Here is a 20,500-nt window from a genome sequence, read left to right on the forward strand (position 1 = left end):
AGACGGTTCTTCGTAACATGGCGTACGGGGACATTTCAATAATGATAAGTTTGCAATATTTTGTGCAGCTATTTCACCCTGTTGAGATCACTGTTTGTTACTACAACTAACACTGACTTTTTTAAGGTCAAAACATTAAGTATAACCCTAGCTGTGTTTCTATTGGCCATATAAATTCATAAATTGCAAGGATGAAAATGAATTTACATGATGGAAATGCACCAATGTTGAAAAGAAAAGGAAAACTCATGTTTTTTGATAAAACATTTTTGTGCTAGGATTAAAGCGTTTTTTCGGCTTTACTGAAATTGGTGTATTGAAGACACTGAAAACAATTTTCACGCATCACACAGTCAAGTGATCAACGACCGGATGTTACTACTGGCAGAAAAAACGAAGAAGACAACAGGAAGTGATATGGAGGATGATGGAGTGGCGTGTTTTTTAATAATAATATCCTGTGAACACACTTATTCGCATGTAATCTGTAACCTGCTTCTCATGTTACGGAGACATCAATTGCTAAATTGTGTTTGCTCGACATTATCAGAATATCGACAAAGTTTTGCGCACATTTGTAACGGGAACCCACTAGCATAATCATTTTTATTTTCCCAACATCATAAACGATGTCAAAATGGCGGCCGCGACTCCAAAGACCGGAAAGATATGATATTGCTGCTAAAAATAGATGCTTGAAAAAAGAAAAGAGAAACTGTCATCACAGAATCAGGTGTCTGCCGGTGTCCAGAGACTGATCGGTGTCAGTTTCCGTCAGGCAGACAGAACGAACGGCCTCTCGGCAGAGAAGTGCGCCACCGGGATGGCAGCCTTGTCACATGTTGTACTCATATTATTTTGTGGCATCGGGCAACGGTGTTGAGTCCAGCGAGTGCCGGGAAATATGTAAGACATATCTTATCAAAAGCTTGCAAACATGCAGAATCCCGTTGTCGGACACTGAGCTGGGTGGTCACTTTGTGGGTGTGCGGTATGTCCCCTCATTCACTACCAGGAACTTAACCCTGCTGGGAATAAACCCCAGAGCCTCTTTGGCTCCAGCTGTGCAGACTTGCAAAGTTCAGAGCGCACGCCAGCTGACATACAGCTCATTTATAGCACTGTGCCTGCACGTCTACATACAATATTCATGCAAATGCTTGTGTGTGGGTGTGTCTGCGTATCCTACGGAAGTGCATTATGTACTTAGCTTCACGTTGTTGACTTTGCAATTGTTCCAGATGGTTCCTCTGCTGCCACAAATTGCTTGCCCTTACCCGTTTCTCTCGCTGCTTGTTGTAAATCTCCTCGGTTCGTCCTTTACTGTCAGTGCTGTGGGACATTCCCAGTGCAGATGCTGGCTGGTTGTTTTCGCCACTCATCTGGATCGGGGAGGCCCCCAGTGTTCGGGGAGCCTCGACCGTTCGGAGGGGCACCTGAGAAGGCGGTATCTGTTACAACCAAATCAGAATCTCCAATGAGAGCACGGCTTTTGTAAGCAATTGCTAACGAGCATAGATCAAATTGTGAAAACGTGCAAAATAATCAGAGCCTACTTCGGTTTCGTTCCTGTTTGTCTGTTTTTGCCCGGCTCAACTCTCTCAAAGCTGCTGACCGTCGTCCCAAAGCATAAACAAACTCTCATTTGGTCAGCCAAAACATCCTGAAACTTTTGGAAGTCACTCCATGCTCCGGCATATGTCTGTTGGTTATCTGTGAGTGTTTTTGTTCATCCCCGTTAGTTTTTTCTCATTCTTATTTGTGCATCTTCTTTGCAGGGATCAGCAAAGTCCTTGCCAAAGAGCAGACCTCCCCTAAAGGAGTCAAAGATGAAGCCCTGGGAGAGAAGAAGGGAGGCGACCGAGGGACACAGAGGCCCTCTGAGCGGAGGATGGAGATAAAAAACATAAACACAAGTGATGACAGCTGGCTGTCATAACCACCAGTCTAATCTGTCACGTTTTCAGAGGGGTAACATTCTGGAAAAGGATAACGCAGAGAACAAATGGATTGTTCAGACCCGATGGCAGGCATGTGAATGGGACGGTTGGGAATGGAGCGAAGGAGTTTGTGTGTGAGGGGGTGTTAAATAAAAAAAACTGAATGTAGAGAATACAGTAGCTGTTACTGATTTATGGTTCGACATAATGGCAGCTGATAAGCACGCTTTCTCTAAGCAGGACTCCATCTCAGAAGAGTTTGGAGATGTTTCCCACAGCAACAAACACAGACAGATGAATCCGTTACAGACAGCAACTCTACCGACGTCTTCTCGAGTCCGCCCTGTAAATCTTGACGATTATTCACAAGTGTGGTAGTTCAATCATTTGTTCACACCTTGAAACTCTTTGCATGCTTTTTTTTTTGTTCTGGATACGTTCGCCTTCATTGAACAGTTTTCCATATGTGAGGTGAATTAAAACCCTCTTGTGTAACATGCATCCGGTGCGATGAATAAAAGCCGCACAAACGGTTCCTTATGTAACGTTGCTGTGACTCAGCAGCCTTGAGAATTGATTTTTTTATGGATGAAAGAGCCATGAGAATCAGCCAAAGCCTCGCAAGTAAAACGGTGACTTACAGCATTGTACATTTAGTTCTCTCTGTTTAACGTTACACTAATCGGTTCCTTTTCAGCTTCACCTTGCAGGGTTTCAGCTCGGCCCGTGTTTTTGCTTTCAGAATCGCCTTAAAGCTGCAGTACGTCATTTTTAAACATATTTATTCAAACTGTCCCCATGTCCTGACAGCATAACAGGAGACAGATAATCTGAGAAAAAAATAATAATCAAACTCCTCTGCTTCCTGCCTGTGTTACTATTTTGTTCAGATAATTACATATCTGCCAAGGATTAAAATAAATAAGAGGCTTAGATTGTGTATTTTTTTTAAAATGATTTTAAATTTTTTTATATAGTATGCAGAAAGGATTGTGTGTGGGTTGTTTTTTTTTTTTTGTTATTTTTGTTTTGGTAGAGCTGTTCTGGCCATAGCTTCTGAAGTTAGTTTTTCTTTTTTTTGTCTGGTGTTTTTGTGGTTTGTGATGTTTTCTGAGAACTAAAGCCATCATACGAATGACGGTTAGTAAAAGAACGGGGACAAGTGAGAAGTCAACAACAATTCTGCATAGTTTTAGACCAATTATTTGTTACAGCCGTTTTGAATCTGTTGTCAAAAACAACAGCAAAAAAAAAAAAAAAAAAAAAACACTACTAAAGTCCTTTGCAAAAGTACCACTGAAGTTTTCCATGTGTTTTGGCACATTGCAGCCACAAACTTCAACATGTTTCACTTGAGTTTGAGCGGAGCGTAGATATGGAGTAGAGGGTAAAGTTTTTGTTTTTACAAATAAAAATCCTAGCAGTGTGGTGCATCTTCAGAAGTCAACTAATTAGTTATTTGATCCGAGTATGTATTCAGCTGTTCTGTGAAGGTTTCAGATGTTAATCTGACCAATCAATTTTAAGCTAGCACTTTCCTCTTTCACAAACTGATTGTCTTGTGTTGATATTCTTTCCTTAATACTTGTTAACGGCGTTTTGACTTCAGTGAGGAAGACAGCAAGTCATGTAATTTAACATCTTTTTTCTGTCCAACACAATAAGCATGGGGGTGTTTAACGCACATGGCAGACCAAATCATCACAAAGAGAGAGCTAAAGGTGATGCTAATGCTAGGTAGCAAAATGTTATTGTTTATTTACAGCTTAGCTGAAGAGCATGATTGTACTGTCACTACGTTTCACCCTTTCAGCCATCTAAGCAAGGGTTTCACAGACCATCTACTGATGATATTTGTTTTGGTTTAGTTCCTGAATACTCACAGGGAGTCAGGTATTTATGCTACATGTCTTCTCCTTTGAAACAAAGCAGAATGGCATTAAAACAAAAGGTAGTCTGGAACTACGACTCCAGGTGGGGCTAAAAATCTATGTTTATGGCTCTTTTATGAAGTTGTATCATCATTTCTACAAAAAGTAGCATTTCACTCTCCACTAGAGTCACTGTAAAAGTGGAATGCGAAAAAGGAAAAGATCAGCTTCATCGTACACGACATGTCGAAGGGAAAAAGATCCTCTGGTTCATTTGCTCTCTTTGTTCTTTTTGGGCATGAGAACAACAAGGTAACTACAATCATCTGTCGAGAATAAAACCAGCGCGCCGTGTCCGTGAGTGCATGCTTGTTTGTGTTTTTGCAGAAATCAAGAGCAGGAATGTGCTGCAGCCTTTTGCCTCGGAGCCGTACGTTGCTTCAGATGTGTCAGGAAGTCATTAATTCAAACCAGAAGCTTTATGCTCACAGGAGCCTGGAAGACTAACTTGCATGGGATCTTGTAGATAGCTTCTCCACGCATCATCTAGCCACGTTAGTGCGCGACTCATAAAGTGGTGAGCAGCCCACAGTCTCTTAATTGCTCCGCTGAGTCATCATGTGGGGTTTACAGCTCATTTTTTACATAGCTGCTGCCTGTTGATGTTTAATGCATGAGGGAGCATTCGCGCCAGAAAGATCTGCTACATCAAAATGCTACAACGTAGCATCAATCTGCCCCAGTACAAAGCCATGTCCTGATTTTTCACCCAGATTACCAATTCATCCCCTCTTACTTCCAAAATCCATCCATAAAGAAAATTCCTGTTTCGTTTTTACCTATGTTCTTTACAAACGGCATATCTGCATTTGTTATGTGTTATGGCCAAACTTGAGACATCTTAAAGTATTTAGTAAAATTTTTCTAACAACCATTTTTTTCATTGAGCATGACTCTCAGTGTTTGTAGCCTTGTGACAGAGATCCTGACACCCGATAAAACCAAAAGTGATTAGCCACATCCTGCTGGTAGATACTATTTGATGGAGTGACACAATCAAATAAGACTATTAGCAGCTTCTGGGAAGTCGTTGAAGTGAGTGTGAAATGTCTCCTTGGCTTCCTGTCTTGTGAAACGTCTTCTGGACGATGCAGAAGACATGATTGATGACGGACTGATACAAACAAAAGGGCCCTTTTGCAACGATTCAATCAAATTCTTAAGGTAGAGGTGAAAATTCAGATCCTGTGATTGAAAACAAATTGTAAAAAGCAGAATATGTTTTTGATATCGAACATTAACTTTTACAGTTTTTGTTATTATCCTTGAGCTGCCGTCACACTCTTTACTATCGTGCCACATGGGCTAAACTACACAGAAAAATGAGACGCAAGTGGAGATAAATAAATGGGATTTTGCGTAATATCAACTTCAATCAAGTTCATCTAAAATGTGTGTCACTGTTTACATTAACCAATGAAATTGCGCAAATGGAAATTACAAACATGAATTTGTTTAATGGAAACACCAATTTTGAATGAAACCCCACGTTTTTCAATAAAACGTTTTTGCGGTAAGGAGAGGTTGTTATTCAGCTGTATCAAAATGGATGTAATGGAATGGACAGACGTTTTTCGCATCACAAGAGTCACGTGATCAACAGTCGGATGTTGCCACTGCCGCAAGCCACGAAGAAGACGACAGGAAGTGGTAGAAGGAGGACGTTTTTTGTGTGTGCGGCCGGGTCTCACAGCAGCACACAGTTCATAGAAAGTTGTGTGTCACTCAAACTTGTTGAATCCATAACTCTTCTGTAAAATCAGCAACCGCAATTTCCCCAAAACGCCGCATATGCGGCCGCTCAAGTACAAAGGCGTTCGTCGCGCCAACGCCTGAATAAGACGTCAACGTCTCCTTCAATGGTTGATGACGACGAGAGCTACAGTCACGACTGAATTATGAATATGATATTATGTAACTGCTTACATCCGTTGCTGCTGTGATTGTTAATGATTTATCACGCTGAGAAGAGTTTGATTTTAACTTCATTACTTATTTAATGGAAACACCACAAACGTGAAATTGCGATTTTCTGACATTAGCAGAATATAGGCTAACATTTGTAATGAAAACACTCCTGTTGTGAATACAGCATGTATATCGGAGTTCGTACTTCAGTCGTTACCACTGGTGTCATTGTGTAAGTTTGGCCAGAGAAGCCTAACATGCGGAATCACCTGAAATGCCAGTTAGACTACAAGTAAGCAAAAATAAAAAGCTAGTTGTGAAAAAGAATATGAAATCATCCATTTGAGACAAATGTGGTCTTAAACCAGATGGACTTGTACAGGAGCAGCTGGCCAATCTGATTCATTAAAAAGTAATCCTCAAACTGAGATCATGGAATATCGAGAAAGTGCTACAAATCTGACATAGCGTGTTGAGGTGAACGATGACGAGTGAGAGCAAGAAACGCCACAACCACCAGTGAAGAGGATTTTTTTTTTTCCCTTCGGGCAGCCGTCTGGAGAAAGTAAAGCCTTCTATAACTAACTCACTAAAAAGTGAACACAAGCAGAAACAGACATCAACAGATGGAGAAATCAATCCGCTAACAAGATGGAAAACGCTGAACATTTGTTTTTACCCAACTTGACACAAACATTATCTCTACGAATTCAGAATGACTACTTGACTCAAAAGAAGTCATATTTTTCGCCGTCAGGCGTGAAACAAACTTATAAAATTATCATAAATGTTGTTTTTCTGTTAAAGATTTTTTTTAGTTACTTGTTCTTTTGGCCACTGATGAATCTTATGGTTATTTGGTAAATATTCTTTATGTGCATCTAGTCGTTTTAACGGACATGTAACAGTCAAGGGACTTGACAGAGTTTTTGTGACAGTGTAATATGAGACATAATCTGTGAAAGAAAATTAAACACCTTCACCTCCTTCCAGTGCTATAATTGTCATCTGCAGAAACAGAAATCCACTGCTTTTTGTTAATCAAGCTTGTGTAGGTGATACTCAATGCGCCAATGGCGGAGAAACAACTTACAGAAAATTGTTTATCCGCCGTTATTGTTGGACATGCTGCCTATCCTGGGCATTCATGGCATGCTCTGTTATGAGGAAGAAGCTGTAGTGGGTCAGAGCAGCGCGTACACAAGCAAGATTGACAGCAGTAAGACCCTTCTCCTGGCTCTGATTGGTGGTTCCTGACTGAGTAATGTGTTTGGGAGAACCAAGAGAAAACAAAGAAGCTAATTTATTTATTTTTTCTTCAGATTATCTGCCTCATACCGTCATAACAAATTGACAATTTTAATATGTAAAATTTTTTATGAAAGTTAGGGCTTTGTTCAAATGAAATTTCAACTTTACTCCATCAAACATGAATTTTCTATAAATCTGATGGCAGATCAACACCTGCAAAAGATTGTATTTGCTATTTTTGAGTAGTGGGAACGATTGACTAGAACGGAAGTGTTGGATCAGCGCGGGTTTACCAGTGGAGAGGAACGGAGTGAAGTGGACGGGTGAGGTCAGGAGAAGGAAAACCGAGATCTCCAGGCAATGTGGGCCCACTGCCACGTTGAGGCGAAAAGCCCCCCCATCAACTGCAGAGCCCAAAGAGGCCCTTCATGCATCACAGCCAGAGGCTCTGGATCTAAGCATGTTGCAGGATCCATCACTGAAACATATGGTGGCAATCTTCACTAAACATGGGATTGTTGAGACATCAGGGAGTACGGAGTGCAGATTTGAAAAAAAAGAAAGAAGGAAAAAGGCTGGTTGATGGCGTAAAGAGCATGTTATGGGTACACATAAGGGCAAATGTGAATAAGAGAGTGCAGGATAATTGATTTCCAAGAAGCAGGAGTCTGGTTTCCATCCATGTAGAAGTTATTTTCAATTCAACTGTAACCTTATGATGAGCTCTTTGCAGCATAAATCATCGACTGCAAACCGTGAATGTCACGATCTCTCCCCCTTACTGGGTTTAGGGCGCCTTGACGTTTTATTTCACGTCATTCGGTGCAGTCCGCACTTGGGCAGTCCCGCAATGCGAATAACTACATTACCACTGTAACAGGGTTTTATGACAGTACATGAAACAGCAGCGAGGGGCTGTAGCTGGAGCCTGTATACCCGGCACACCCAGCGTAGCTTGGACGGCTCGCACGAAAACAGCTATGAAGCTGTCACACCAGCAAACACACAACGCAGGCCAAGTTAATTAGGTGATGTGATGCACAGCATCGGACTTTTCAGCCCTCAGCCATTAGGCTACACTTAAACCATTCAGAATATGTCATGTGAGGCCAGTCATTTCCCTTCATTTAGCTCTGCTTTATGGACAAAGGTCATACAGCTCCTCTGCTCTGCAAGGTAGAAAGCATGTAATAACATACATGAATAATAAATGAAAATTTGTGTTTCCACGTTATGCAATGAAACTGAAATAAAATAACGTGTTTTTTATGAGAACATACTGTGTATGTATTTATGTGGGAGAGTATATTTTAGACGAGGAAACATAAAGCTGTCAATGATTTTATGTAAGAAAAACTGCTAGTTTTCAAAAAGTGTCAGACGCATTTGTATTCAGCAGCTACTGTAGCATGTCTTTGCTTTATTCGTCTGGAGACTGACACGTTTGTGCTTTGTTTTTAATGCAAGACGAAGATTGTTTGTGGCTGCAGCACAAACAAAAAAGTGATCAAGTTTATGGGATGTGAATAATTTTACGAGACACTGTACACTAACACTGTAAAACACTTTGACATTGCATCAACACTTTTTTTTGAGATGTATTCATTTTGATGTTATGTATAAAAATTTTAAAAACAAGAGTAACTTATGAAAAGGCAAAGATGTGAAGGCGCGTTGAAAGCGTCGTGTCTCTCGCAGGGCTGCAAAATCTGTTCTGGATTCCGTCTGTTCCCTGAGATTGGCGACAACCTGCAGATCAAAGCCCAACGGCCCTGTGAGGCGGATCTGCAGCTGCTCCGAGGTTTGGCTGTTCGGTTTGATGTTGGAAAGCCAACCGCCAGGTAGGAAACCGGTGTATGCGCTTATGTGTGTGTGTGCATGTGCATGAGAGACAGAGCTGTTCAAACGTCTTTCTGATGTAGAAAAAGATTCATTTCAAAACTTTTTTCCCCACATATTGCGACATTTAAACTGAAACATTCAGACAAACCACAACCACCTGACCCACGACCCATAAGAGTAAATGTTAATAAATGTTAATAAAGTTTTAAAGATTGGAGCTGTTGGCAGAAGCCGCCTTTTGGTCTTGATACGTCTCAGAGTAGTTGTTGGCTTCACCGTTGAAGACCAACTTTCCTTGAGAACTAATAGAGTCAACTTCTTCAGGTAAGGTAGTATCTGCTTTTATACTTCTAAGAAATGGTAAATAGTAAATGGACTCTACTTGTATAGCATTTTATAAAGTCCAGAGGACTCCAAAGCGATTCACACTACATTCACTCATTCACGCACACATTCACAGGCTGATGGTGGTAAGCTACCGGATAGTAGCCACGACTTCCAGGAAAAGTGGGTGAAGTGTCTTGCCCAAGGACACCATGACAGCGAGGATCAAACCGGCAACAGGTAGCGAGACTACCACTCCTACTACGATTGCCACCATCGTCCGTCACACCAACCCTCCTGAGCTATCCCTTTAAATTTTCCATTGACTCTTACAAACCTACAATACATCACCCTGCATGAATATAATTTGACATTTTTAAACTAATGACAGCAAATGCATACATTGAAAACGCTTCAATCCTTGGGAAATTTAGGCCACTGCTTCGTGGCCTGCAGCATGAACGCTGAGCATTAGCTGGGATCCAGCCTCTTAATGCACCTCTGAGCCCTTGTGTAATCAGAGCTCCCACACAGAGATGCGCTGGATGGGAGGAAGACCAACAGGAGCTTCCAAGATTCGTCCTCCGGGGTTCTGTGTTGGGGGTCTTTGGTGGGGGTGACCATGTGCACAGGAGGCAGAGGCAAACAACAGCTGTCTCTCAGTTTATAAAGGGATTTCTGAGTGAACCCAACGAGAGAGCTGCCCTGTGGATCCAGGAAGGTTAACTTATTGAGTGCATAAGAGTTGTTTGTGTGTGTCGTGGCGTTTTACCAACTGCGGCACTGAAAGCCAGCCTCGATCACTTTCCCCTCTCTTGTTTCCCCTCCTGATCCTGACTCACTCAATGGGCCAGTCAGCAGGGTCTCCTCCAGTGAACTTACTCCATCTGAGAGGAATGTGTGAGAGGCTCACACGCACAGCGACACTTGCACACCCACAGACACAAATGCGCAGAGATGTGCACACACTTTCAGGCAGCTGTTGTTGGAAGTAAGATATCTGGCAGCAGCAGGTGGTTTTGAAATACTTACCGGAATCGCAGTCATTCACGGACCAAGGCTGCGTGGGTGAAAACGTTTGTCACCAATGCTTTTTTTAAGTTAATTCATTCATTCATTCCCAGAAAATATCTTGACCTGGTTTGTCTAACATTCACTGGGTGGGATTCAAGCACAAAAGGACGAGTTCAAGATGATCTTCTTGTTCCTGAAATCCACAAGTAGAGGGAAAGCGGAGCGCCGAGGTGGAGGACATGCCAAGTCCACACATAAAGGAACAGAGCAGTGATGTACATAGAGGGTTTCCATTCATTCATCCTGTGTCAGACTTAACTTTATGCAGAACATGTTCAACCCGTCTGGGATTGGCTCCAGGTCTCCCAAATCAACCCAAATATGATCAGGGCAATGTTTACTTAGCAGATGGATAAATGGACCGATGGTCTTCGAGCAGATGCATAACATGGAGACGATGACTTATGTGAAGCTGGGCTGAAATCCATCCTCATACTTGCTGTAAGTGACTTGCATATGGTTCAGTTCTTCAAAATAAAACCACTTCCTGTTCTTTTATGACTTCTCATCCTGTGTACTGTACCTCACTCATTAGAAGTTCATAATATACAGTGAACTATTTTTAGTGTTTAGACTTGACAAACTGTTATATGTAGATGTAGAACATGGTTTCCCAATAATAATAATAATAATAATCCTAAAACTCACGGAGAAAATGAGACAAGCATCCAAACCTTATGTAGTGTAGCATATGGAGAAGAGGTGGGCAATATATAAACATGGATGATGTAATTTTTATACACAGCAAGAATAAACACTTTGATTCATTAAGGAACTCAGCATCAGTAGGCGTCACTTTATCAGTTGCTTTCATATAAAGAAAATGCATATTTGTCATTTCTCAATATGCAATTTTAGAATAACTTAAAGCATCTCAATCTGGTTTTTGCACGCTGTATTAAACGTTAAAAAATTAAAACATGGGGCGTGCTGTGGTGGCGCAGGGGGTTAGCACGCCCCACGCTTGGAGGCCTTAATCCTCAATGAGGATGTCGCAGGTTCAACTCCCGGTCTCGACAACCTTTGCCGCATGTCTTGCCCCTCTCCTCACCCTCCTTCCTGTCTGCCTACTGTGGAAAAAATACGAGCAACTAGCGCCGCAAAAAACTCTTCGGAAAAAAAGATTAAAACATAATTCTTGATAAACGTTAAAGAGTTAAAGATAGCTATTGAATTTTCATGTTAAATGAGGGGTTTAAATTCCCAGCCCGTGCTGTTTGATATATTTTATGGCTTTTATTTGATTAAGACATTTAAATTTTAATCATTAGATACTTAAGACTTGACAAGGACTTGGGCTTGCAGGCTTTAAATTTGACGTAGTCGTGTAAACACCTCTGCTGCAACTTATGCCGTATGCTTCGATACCAGTAACATCTTTCAAGTCTTGACTTTGATTCAGATATACTATTAATAAAATTACTTGTTCTGGATACCGAGGAGATACTTTGCCACTGGTCCCAATTCCATCAGATGTTGTGTTTCTGCTACTGACAGATGGCTGAAAGCATCTCTGCTGTACGTTAGCAGTATTACATCGATGCCAGTATCACTTATCAAGTTTCCTTCTCCATATTTCCAGCCTCTCCCTCTGTAAAAATAAACCCCACCAACTTTGGTGCGTCAGTGGTTAGCGACACCACAGCGTGCATCCTTTTTCACTCATTGAGCGTCTGCAGCGATACGGTGTAGTATCTGCTTTTTGTCCCTGGCAGAATTTGGAGGAGTCGTTCTCACCGTCATTTATAGCCACCGTCTTTGTGCATCAAAGCATTGCCTGCATTGCTGGACCGTGGCCCTGCAGTAAGAGGAGACGGTGTGCATTCCTGCCGCACATAAATCCGGGCCCCATCACTGGACCGCGCTCTCGCTGCTTACTGCTCACTGGGTGAAAGTCAGTGGACGCTGCATTCGCTACATTGGTTTTGTAATCTGTGAAATAAAGAAAAGACAGTTTTTATGTTGTTTTAGAGCAGATGCATGGAATATCCTCAGCAAGGTTTGGTTATACAAGTAAAATTCCATAACCTTTGGGGAGAGGGGTCAAACGTGCGTTTGCTCTTCTGGAAATCTTCCATTGCCACAAATTGTTGCCATTACCATGACACACACGGGAAGCAGACGAGGGTGTGTCTCACGCTCTTTATTACGCACGCAAGGTCCCTAGATTCTTCGAAGTGATGGAGGAATAGTGGTTATTAATGAGTTATTCTTCTTGAATCTCTTCGCATGCAGACTTTGGTGCTGACTAACATGCCACTGCTGCGTGCAACAGCCGAGCTTAGCTCGCCTGGTTGGACGCAGCACGAGAGCGCGCATGTGTTTGAACTCGTCAGTGACCACAGGAGACCCAAAGGGAAGAGCTTGCTGGTGAGAGAGTGAAAGCGGCTTCTGATGAATGCGAGTCCGATGGGTCACTTGACATGCACAAATTGTGTTTCGCTTGCTTGCCTGTAGCAGCAACATCTAGTGGTCAGACTGAAACTAGCTTAGAGAACGTTGTCCAGTCGCCGCTATGCAAGGAGCTGTTATTACTGAAAGACTGAATTGCTAATTTAGGAGGAAAAAAAGTAACAATTCAGGGTCTCTATGCAGTCTGGAAAACTATGGAGTTTGACTTTAGCATTTTCCAAGTCTGGAGTAGGAGAGTGAAAAATATGTCATTTATTTGAATTCCAAGACTTGTCCAATGTTATTATCTAAAAGATGGAACCATGAATCAATCCACCCATCTGTCTGTCATCTATCCATGTATCTGCTGGACCAATTGTCTGTCTACCATTGAGAAGTGACAATATTAGAGGGGCAGTATTATGTTTTCCAGCCACATAATGCCATTTTACAGTGCAGTCCAGTAACTATGTTGCTTACATTCAGTTGTTATAAAAATACTGTATATATTCACTTTGTAATTGAAATTGGGCTTCTGTCTCTTTAAGAAAGTCTTTCCAACAGTCCACCTTCAAGAAGTCATCACATCGTTTCTCTATTAACTGTTTCACAGTCAACGTTTTATCCAGTGTTGTGCTGAGAAGCGGCTCATATGAGCTCAGTATTTACGCAGTTCCACCGCGTTTTTTGCTAATTGCTAGTCTGAAGGACCCGAGTGGGGGATCTGCATGGGGGAATAAAGGATTCCTTAAACATTAATGAAAGAATCGTTCATGTCCAGGATGTAACATAATAACATTATAACTTGATGTAAAGCTCAGAAAAGTCAATTTTACATAAGACCACCCCTTTAAGTGTTGATGTCGGCATGTGGTTGAAGCTGGTTGGGGCTGATTAAATGAGTTGACCCACGCTGAACTTTCAGTGTGGTTGTTGAGGCTAATTTTGGATGAGATGAATGAGCTAAACAGTCTAGTGTTTGTTGTACTTTTTTGGGCTACATAGAGAGAAAGACTGGCCTTCCTTATGTACATCCAGAGTTTGGAGGAGAAATCTAAAATCTGTATCTCTGCTTTCCTTTCTCAATTCCGTGTGAAGTCGAGTCGTTGGGCTCATTGATGAATGTTTATCTGGCATCTCCAGTTTCCTCGCACAGTCCAAAAACATCAATATTAGGCAAATTGGTGTTTCTAGGTCGACCTTAGAAGTGTGTGCAAACCATGACCTCCCACCCATGACCTCAAACCCTTTTCTGTGAGCAGCAACAGTCGGTGCAGAAAATGACTGCACTGACCGTCATGTGGGGTTTGGAAGCAATTGGAACAAAACGCTAGTGGGATCCAGAAGTAATGATGGTAACGAAAACTGGGAGGAACACACAGAGAGCCAGGACACAACAGAGACGGCTTAACATGAAGCAAACAAAGTCTAATGGGGTACGATGGAAGAAGTCAGTGGAGGGGAGGAGGGGCATTTAAATACTGGGAGAGGGGACGCTAGAACAATAGACTGGGGCTGATTAGTTAACAGGCTGCAGGTGTGAAAGGGAAGAGCAGAAGATATAAGATGAATGGAGAAGTGAGAAAAAGAGAGAGAGAGAGAGAGGGAGGCACCCGGGAGTGAAGAGGAGTAACAAAATAGGGGAACTGGAAAAATCATATCTAGAGACACAAACTAATCACAATAATTAGATAATAAACACAATCTAACAAAAATAACTAAGAGCAGACCAAACAGAAATATGTGACCTAGTTTTCATTTCACCTAATTTGAATTCTGAAGAAAGCAAAAAAAAACATCTCGTAGTAAGTACTTTTTGCTATCCAATTATTAATCAATTAGTCAACAGATTGCACCTACAATGTATTGATGCTAAGTCAATGCAGAAGAGACTGAGCTGTTCACATGTAGATGTCAGTCGCTCATAAAAGGAATGCTATGTTGTTGCATTTTAGGCAATAAAATGTTCGTTTTCTTATTCCACAAAAAAAAGAAGAGATTATTTATTTGTGCCTCTTAATGTATTTCTAACATTGCATATAAAAGGCTCAAGTAAAAAATCTGCAGAGTGCCAATTTTTTTATCTGATAAATTGATTAATCTTCAGAATAATCGATAACTAAAATAATCACTAGTAGCAGCTCTACCTACACACATCATAGGCTTAAACAGAAACGAATTGGGCTGGAATTAAACAAGGGACTGCGGAGAACGTCACGTGTAACGTCAAAAGCAATAAATGATTATGTAAACACATTATTCCTCTTCAGTCTCGTACTTTCAACAGTCAGTCCAACTACTGAATGTAGCTTTGCATCAGTGTTGTTCTGTCAGTCTAAAACTGCTAGCAGAAATGTGCAAATTTGTATTAGAAAGAACCAGTGGGCCGGCATGAACATTAAGACGGGATCTTCTCATAAGGTTTCTTCAGCTCTCGGCTCAGTCTTTTCCCACCAAATGTTTGTGTTGAGTGTTGAGTGGCAAAACTGTGACAGGCATCTCTCCCAGCTTCGCAATGACTCCCTTCTCTAAACACTGTCGATAAAAGTTATCCAAGCAACGCCAGCTGCTTCTCGAGGAAAATCCATTACTGCTGTTGCAAAATCCAAGATCTCAGAACGTTTGGAAACACCAGTGAGGCAATTTGAGAATATTCAATTAAATAGGCTACGCTGGAATGTCTCCTTTGCTTAATAACACTTCCGCTCTGAGGTTTCGCGTCTGGTTACCAGTTTCCCAACTGACTCACTCTAGAAAAAAACAAATATCCCCTCTTAAGTGGCCTAACAGGAAAACACAGACTGTAGTAATTAAACCAAAGCACTGGAGCTCAAACGCTTGCTTTACTGTATGTTCAGTTTGTATGTGATGACAAGTTGTTATTGTGTCTATTGTTAGCATGGCCCCAGGCCTAACAGCTAGCTGTGGTCTACGTTAATGTTCCCCCCCCAACCCTGCCCTGCACGTCTTAGATGTTTGCATGCTTTAGCACACCTGATTCAGATGACTGCAGTTCACAGAGGACAAATGCTAACGAGCATCTTATAAACTCGGGGGGGAGGGGGGGGAAAGTTGCAAAAACTCCAACTGGAAAAGTTCAAGGAGTTCAGCAGAATCAGAACTCTATTCACGGCGAAGGACTTAGCAGAAATTTGGCTACTTTCTAGTTCAGTTGTGGAGAACGTAAGAGAAATTTTTATTCACGTTTGGAAATATTTATGGCCTCTGTTAAAACGCACCACTGCTGATAAAGGATGAAGATTTTACAGAGGAAAAGGAGACGATTTCAAAATAAGAAATAAAGATATTAATATCCGTCTTGTTTTCTCAGCCTATGAGCAAACAGGAAATATCCTTCTGCCTCTGGGTTTCTGAAGTTCCCATAGTAACATAGAAGTGGTTCCCAAAGCATAGGCTGTGACCTCTCCACCTTTCACCTCTGACCTGGATGCTCTTTCACCTATCGGAGCTTCAGAAAGTCTGCCGTAATCAAAACAAAGGACATTTCAGTAGCATGGACTATAAAATTCACATCAATCATCAGTGTGCATGACTCACCAAGGTTGCTTAACTAATAATTTTAAAAGAAATGCATGCTTATTGTGTTTTAGATTTAGTCAAAGAGAGAGAAAAAAACAACTTCCCCTGAAAACCTACCAGACTGTTTCCTTTTAGCCCAGGATGACACCAGTCTGTCAAACCTCAAGTGGGCCGTGGAGAGACACCAGAGAAAATTCTTAAACTGAACGCGGCTTTTGTTTTATCTCACAAAGCGTCTACTGTGCTATCTTCCCACTCTCATCCTGTAAGCTCTCCTCCGGCATATCAGAGGTTCTGGGCTGTCCATGAAGCCAAAGGTCAGTGGTTTAATGGCTCAATAATGTGCGTATTGTTGTGGCTGTGTGGAGGGGCGAGACGGGACTCGAACCAACAGCGATGCTGAAACAAATCCCTAAAAAGGGAGATGCAACAAAGGGCTTTGTGAGGGGACTGAGGACAGAACGGCAGAGCACAAGAGGAAATAGACTCTAAACGTCAGTTATTTTTGAAAGGATGATTTTATAACGTCTTGTAAAATTAATTTTCTGGAGAGGACTGGACGTCCCACAGATTTCAGGTTTTTGAGTCCTGTCGTGCAACTCGACACCAGAAAGAAGAGTCTGTTTTCCTACTCTTCTGGATATGGAGATTGTCTTTCCCATTAGGACCTGAAATCCATGTGTGTGTGTGCGTGCGTGCGGTGGTACGTGCGCGTGTGTTTGATATGAGCAGACTAACAAGTTCACATTTGACTGTGCCTAATGAGTCAGAAGGGAAGGACCAGATAAGATTGTGGGACTGAAGCTTTGAAGACAATAGTTTAAGTGGTTTCCCATAAACTCTGGAGGAGCATGACCTCATTAATTCTTTCACTTTCACTCTCACACACACTCAAACACTCAGCTGACCAACCAAATCTCTGACACTATGACTGGAATAAGGGAAAAACACGCTCCTTTTTTTCTCTCTCTAACTTTCTTGTAATTCTTCAGAAAGGGAGTAAGTGTCTGAGAAGTGAAAACCCCAGAAATATTTCCTTTAAATGAAGCAACGGACCAGTCCAGGGAGGGCCAAGACCCACTGGACAAGAGGAAAGAGACCAGTTTATGAAACCACTAACTGTGTTTCCATTAAGCATAAAATTGTGCAAACTGGAATTATGAAAATAAATTTGCTTAATGGAAATGCAGCAATTTCGTAAAAACTATCATTTGTAGATAATAAAAAAAAGTGTTTGATAGATGAGATGGTTTATCGGCTGGGTTGAAATGAGTTTATTTCGCAAAACTGCAATGCAAACTCAACTCTTTTTCTGCATCACACGAGTCACGTGCTCAACCACCAGTGTCTTTTACTACTGGTGGAAAAGACAAAGAAGATGACAGGAAGTGTCATGTGTTGCAATAACTTAGAACGTAAACAAACTTATTCACATATGATTTTAATTGCGTTTCTGATTTAATTGCAAAGTTGTGTTTTTCGACACTAGCGGAATAGCAGCTAAGTTTTGCCTGGATTTGTAACGGAAAAGCAGCTACTGCTTCATGGACCTTTAAATTATGGTTGGTTATTTACTTAGAAAATATGGTAGATACAAGAAAAACTGAGACAAATCCTGTGCAAAAAATGTAAATATAAAACATGTAAAGAGTTTCTGGTCTGAGTAACTGCTTTTGTTCTCTTTCATTTATGTCGATATCCCACTAAAGGACGCACATAATCTATGAATCCCTTAGAAGCACTTATCTCATTACAATAACTCTGATCGGCTGGTGACTATAATTTATCATTTATCATTCAGAAATGTCTTCTCTGTTGCTAGCATAGTTTCGGTCACTCGTCGGCCAGCTAGCCCAACATGTCCACCGCCTGGAGTCCAGGCGTTGACAGACTCTCGCCGCCTTACAGAAATACGAGACTAAAGGATGAGTCGGCCTTGAATCCCTTTTTAAAAGAAAACATGACGCCTTCCTTAGTGTGATTTTTCTTCTTATAGCCCACGTTTGACACACTGCCTAGCACATTTGCGGTGAACTTTGTCCCATGATACGCATTAACTAATAACCCTAAATCACATTTCCTGAGGTATGTCTACGAGGGGATATAACTGCTCCACTGTGACTCTGTGACCGAGGTGGTCACGAGTTATGATTTTACAGAGTTTTCTCTTCCCCACCACAGGGCATTTACTAAGTTGCTCATATAACAGAACAGATATTCCTATTTAAACTGCCTGGAGTGACCGCAGAACGACTAGTCGGGTAATTCTCTCCCAATTTCCCAAGTTATCTTTGATGGCATTAATGCGTACGTTGCGTTGACTTATTACAGACTTAATCCCGAGTCTCATTGGTCTAATTAAACATGTACTGTGGGATATTAAGGCAATGAACTTGGCGAATTAACACAGCTCCAGTATGTAGTGGTCAGAGGATGGCCGTGGCTCAGACCTCAGACATGCACAGAGCATAAATCTAGGCCAATAGCACTGTTTACATTTGTGCTGACAGTGCTTCCAAATATGTTCGCGCTTCAGCCTGGAGAACAGGAAAGCAATTGAGGGCACAAACTGGTAAAAGGAAGAGAAGATGCCATGTTTTCATTCAATTCACAGACTGAGAGAGCAAAATATCCTCAGGGCTCACCAGCGAGGAGGCCAGTGATCGGTGTGGGCAAATCTGAGGGAGTCCAGAGAGAGGCATTGAGAAACAGCAAGGTAGGAGGGAGGTCTATTTTGTTTTTTTGTTTTTTTTTATGAAAGTTGTGACCCAAAAAAAAGCTAGCCAGTGTAAAATGAGTAGGGAATAAATGTGGCCAAATAAGTGAAGCAATCCAGACCAGAACACAGCGATACACTGGTCTTCAGTGGGGCTGGTTGTTGTGAAACCATTGTTAGTTAAAAATGAGGTTACTGCTCCAGAAAAGAAAAAGAAACAAAAAAAACAAACAGAATTTACAGGAGATGTTAGAACCTGCAGATAAAGTAACATGAAACTGAACTAAAAATCACAACTCAACCTTTTAAGTTGTAAAAAAGTCAACTTTAGGCAATAAAAGTTTGGGTATCATTTCTCATGAAAGGGAAAACAGCAAAGCAGCAATTTGATGCTTTGGTAGTTAAATGATTCTTCATATGTTTGCATCTAAAACAGACTAAATCTATCTATCTATATATCTATCTATATACACTGCTCAAAAAAATAAAGGGAACACTTAAACAACACAATATAACTCCAAGGAAATCAAACTTCTGTGAAATCAAACTGTCCACTTAGGAAGCAACACTGATTGACTATCAATTTCACCTGCTGTTGTGCAAATGGAACTTTGTACAGAACAAAGTATTCAATGAGAATATTTCTTTCATTCAGATCTAGGATGTGTTATTTGAGTGTTCCCTTTATTTTTTTGAAATCTATATATATATATATATATATATATAGATTTTGACCTAAATGACAAAGTTAATATATAAACTGGTACTCTCTCTTATATATATTTATATAAATTTTGAGGTATATGTACCTTGGTCATGTCTAAAGTGGTATTTTTTGTCATGGATATAAAAAAGTGCATTCATATCTCATGTTTGATAGGAAAGGTTCGTCTTTATGTTCATGTTTCAGTGTGTTGTTGTTTCAGGGTTTGGTCCTTTCCCTTCAACTCTCACCAACATCCCTGCTCCTTCCTAAAGGAAGCAGCTCCCCACAGAATGATGCTGCCAACACCGTGCGTCACGGTGGGGAAGGTGTTTTCAGAATGATGAGGACGGCTCTCAGAGTTCATGGGGTCAAATACAAATGCTCGACACACGTTTCAGTTTTTTTCTTTGTTTTCTTTTTTATCCATGAATCGGTTTTATTCATAGTACACCAGCATGTGCTGCTTTGTGTTGGTATATCATGAAAATCCCAGTTAAACGTATCAAATTTTGTGTTTGTAATTGGACAAAACGTAAAAAAGTTTCTGAGTCCCTTCGTAAGGCATCTGAAACTCCATGTAGTCGCATTGCGTAGATAAAGTGGTGACCTGCTGCCAGGAGTTATTTCTTTGTAGGTCACAGTGTTTTCTGTGATGCCATCCAGCAGACGGAGCCGGAGAGGAAAATACTTGGAACTCTTTCCACAGCAAAAAGTAATTTCCCATTTTGGGCTTTCAGCTTGAAACTAAATGCATAAGTGTGTGTTTGGACTGAAGACAGCAGGTCACATCGAGAAACGCACATATGTGGATGTTTTTAAAACACCCGTGATAGATTTACCATGTCCCCTTGAGTTTCTCCCTCATTTTTCATCTCAT

The sequence above is a fragment of the Xiphophorus maculatus genome, chromosome 9 (genome assembly GCF_002775205.1).
Source record: "Xiphophorus maculatus strain JP 163 A chromosome 9, X_maculatus-5.0-male, whole genome shotgun sequence".
Classification (NCBI taxonomy): Eukaryota; Metazoa; Chordata; class Actinopteri; order Cyprinodontiformes; family Poeciliidae; genus Xiphophorus; species Xiphophorus maculatus.